We start from the raw sequence: 4040 nt of genomic DNA on the forward strand, positions 1-4040 counted from the left end.
TCAACAATTATGATCCATTGGTAACTAAAAACTTAAAAAATAACCTTCAATATACTTACTGAGTTAGTTCAAGAATCTATCCAAACCATAAATTTATACATAAACATTTAAATTATGACCATTTCCTATCTTAATTAACAGCAATTCTGAAAATTTTAATTGTCTACTATTGATATTCTTAGAGCACGATTTAAATGCATTGTTACAGTTCAATATTGAAGGGGTTTACTTTGGAATAAAAAGGATTAATAAGTTTAAGGATCGATGTTAAGTATTCTTGAATAATGAACGACACGGTCCCATCTATTTATAAATTGTGTTAAGCTATCACTTGAATTACTTTCCTTTACAATCCTTGTCTGTTATTATAATCACTTTAGATGAAGGAAAGTCGATACATAAAATAGGTTTTCCTTCCTACTAACCATGTCACCGAGTACACTGAACGATGTGTTCAAAGAAGTCGAAAAATTGAGCCGGTTCCAAAGAGTTATGGGACTGTCTATGCTGCTCTATTCCAATGGAAAACTCCAAATATCGAGGAAATGGTTCATCATAAGCGTTATCAACGTCAGCGGTAATTTGTTCATCTTCTTTTGTACTTTTAACTCGATGAAGAAATCTCTTGTGAGCATCAGCATTTGGTACAGCTATCTCAAAACCGCTTATACCATGGTTTTGGCTTGTTGCATCGTGGGCTCTTGGATCCAAAGTAATAGGAACCTGGATCTCCTGAACACGTCCCTCGCTAAGATGAGAGCCGTGGACTTGCAGATGCTCTCCCTTGGGAAGAAGCTACCTCAAACTAAACCGAGCTGGGTCACGTTGTTAATTTACACACTGCTTACTACAGCATTCTTCCTCAAAGCCCCTGTGATGCCAAATTTCATGAGCTGCATCAAACTCCTCATACTCTACGGACCGTACTTGTTCATAATTTCAGTCGAGGATCATGTCGACAGAATCAACTCCTTACTTCGTCTTCGTTTCAATGCTATCAAGAATCAGCTCCTCCAATGTTCCAGAATGGGAGCAAAAAAAGGTGTAATAGTTTTGGAAAAATTGATCCTTTGCCACGATCGCCTGTGCAGCTCTTCAGAGAACATTGACGAATTCCTATGGGTCCAAGTACTGTCAGTTCTAACTGTAATGTTTCTCGCATCATTCTGTGAGATTTATGCAACATCCATTATGTACAGAGATGATTCTTTGGCTTATAAGGGAATATTTCTTACTGAAAAATTTTTATGGATATCAGTCATGTTAATTATAACATCACGGATTTGTCATCAGTTTTCAGCCATCACAACTGAGGTAAAATATTTTAACTTGTAAATACACCGTAGTGTATATTGTGTTAATGTTAATACTCTGAATTTATTTTTCTTAAATTTGAGGTTAAAAATTCGTCATTACAACGCCAATATGGTCAATCTGAAAATTTTTGAGAAAATTGTGTTTTATTTATTCTAAAAAATTTAAGTTCACAGCTAATTTCTAATTTTCATGTACATTGAGTGACCGTAATGTATTTTAATTAGTGACGTCATATTGTTATTCTGTTATATCGTTTTGATATCGCAAAGAACATGAAACAACGCCGAAGTGCAACGAAATGCAAAACAGAAAAAAAATTATAAATATTTTACTTTGGCTTTGTACCGTCGATTTCATAGTACAATACAATTTGCATATCTTAGAATTTTGCAATCAATATTTAGAAAATATGCATTAAAAATATAAAGAAACCAACTCAAAATACTGTGATTAGTTGCAGTATAGAGTACTGTCATTGCTAACACATATCTGGCTGAATTCTACTTTACAGTAGTTACTGTTTCCTTTGTCCATATCAACATCTAATTTTCCACATCGACTTGGACTAATGGTTCCACTGCTTCCGATTTCTTCTCTTCTGCCAGAACTGTGCCTTCTCTAACCTCTACCCTGCGAATGTTCTTCCAGGAACTGTACTCTAGGCCTTCCAATCTGTGAATGTCCTTAGCTCTTCTTCCAATTTTCTCCCAAATCACCTCAAAAAACATATATTTTTTACTCCAATACCCTTTCTAGCATTCTCAGATGTTCATTTTTATCCCGGACACTTCTATAGGAAAAGGAACTTTCTTTGTTATCTCGGCTCACTTTGATATCTTATGTTATATTAACCTTTCTACAAGATATTGCACTAATGATTGCTGTGTAAACTAAAAACAGTTATTTCACCAACTAACTTTTTAATACCATTCATATCTAAAGGATATATTCATGTCAAAATAGGCTCGGAGTCCTCTAATCTAACACAAATCAAAGCTGGAGTGCCTCAAGGAAGTGTATTAGGTTCTACACTTTTCAACATGTATTGCGCAGACATCTCACAACACAGGGATAGTCTAATTTCAACACTAGCTGATGGTTCAGCTTTTCTAATATCCAACAAAGATGCCACTAAGGCTTCTCAAGTAAGATTACTTAAGATGTTACTGATAAGATTAACATCTTAAGATGTCTAAGAACGAATCGAAGAGTCTATAGGTTATGTTTACACTCAAACACGACTCTTGTCCTCGAGTGTTTTACAAAAATATTCCTAAACCAAATCCTGGCATAGTCCACTATGTAGGCCATTTCTTGAACAAAAAACTGACATGGACCAGCCACAAAAAAACGTAAAAGAAACGAACAACCAACGGTATGGACTCATTTCTTGCCTACTAGATAAACGTTCAAGACTATCACTGAATAATAACCTAATAATTTATAAAGTTCTTATAAAACCACTTTGGAAATTCGGAATTGAGTGGTGGGAAACAGCAAAAGAGTCAAATATCAGAAAAAACAATTATTGTAACCAAAGTACTCAGAAAAAATTTGGTCGCACCGGTGATGACCCGAAAAGAACTCCTAAGTGGTAGTAGCATACCTTTGAGTTAGCAATGATCAGCTAGTATTATTTAGGATATGTAATTAACTAATTTAATGTCATTTTCAAACAACCATTCTCAATACATATAGCATTCCAAATTTCAGGTCTTTATAATGAATTTGAATAGCAAATTAGACATTTTTTTCTGAAATCGGAAAAAAAATTAAAGTAAATAGTTATAGGCCTGTGAGAACATTGTCTTTTTTTGCATATAGATAGGCAATCTTTGACACTAAGCGTTTCTACAAGAAAAATTAGAAACCTCTAAAAGAGAAAATTGGTTGTTGCAAAGATAAATGATGTTTCCAGATACGAAATCATTTATTATAATATTCAGTAAAAAATGTAAAAATATTTTTAGCTCAATACTTCAAAACAAATTTTAATAATAGATATGGCTTTTTTCATGCAAATTAAAGAAACATTAATTTTTAATTGTTTTCAGGCCGAAAAATTCAACGTACTTTTATATCAACTCATGATTGATGATAAAACAAATAATATTTTAAATAACGTAAGTATGTATAAACTGTAAATTATTAGCATGCTTTTGATTAATTTTCAATATACGAAATAGTGTAATAGTGAATTCCCATTGGCTGTTCATTCACTATAGGGTCGAGTGGTTCAAAAATGCGACGCTGGTCAGGGGTGCGATCAGTAGAGTAGTAATAAACTCAAACAAGAGAAACTTATTTTATTTTGTTTATTCCGACATTTCGGCCTAAACTTCAGCCGATCGATTATCTGGACTAAAACCTTTTGGCTTATATAACTTTATATACATCAGGCTTTCGGCTTATATTACTTTATTATGTTCATTATACTAATATATTTCCATGCTCCTCATTATATCATCTATATCGTTTACTTTCGCAAATTTCTCATTATGTTAATTTAATTTTTTTTTTTTATACTTAATAGATATTGTTTTTCCCCTCTTTGTTTACTCAGTAAGGTATACGAATGTCACTATTTTTGTTATTATTTTTTCTTTTCTCTTTTATTAAGAAGTATTATGTTCAACTATTTATTTTATGTCTTTTTAAAAATTATAACGTTGTAGTAAGAGGTGTCTTTTGTACGAGACTATCCCCCCTCCCATACTCAATTG

At 32.8% G+C, this 4040-nt stretch overlaps 1 non-coding gene across 1 annotated transcript in view; it reads left to right on the forward strand.

Annotated features, from left to right (window-relative positions):
- Positions 1-3369: 3369 nt before the first annotated feature.
- LOC106677513 (uncharacterized) overlaps positions 3370-4040 on the forward strand; it is a 3476-nt gene continuing 2805 nt past the window's right edge. The window contains exon 1 of the transcript XR_010842960.1: positions 3370-3440. This is a non-coding gene — a transcript (uncharacterized protein). The remainder of the gene's footprint in view (positions 3441-4040) is intronic.

Source organism: Halyomorpha halys, unplaced genomic scaffold (genome assembly GCF_000696795.3).
Source record: "Halyomorpha halys isolate HHAL.00 unplaced genomic scaffold, Hhal_1.1 Scaffold101.1, whole genome shotgun sequence".
Lineage (NCBI taxonomy): Eukaryota > Metazoa > Arthropoda > Insecta > Hemiptera > Pentatomidae > Halyomorpha > Halyomorpha halys.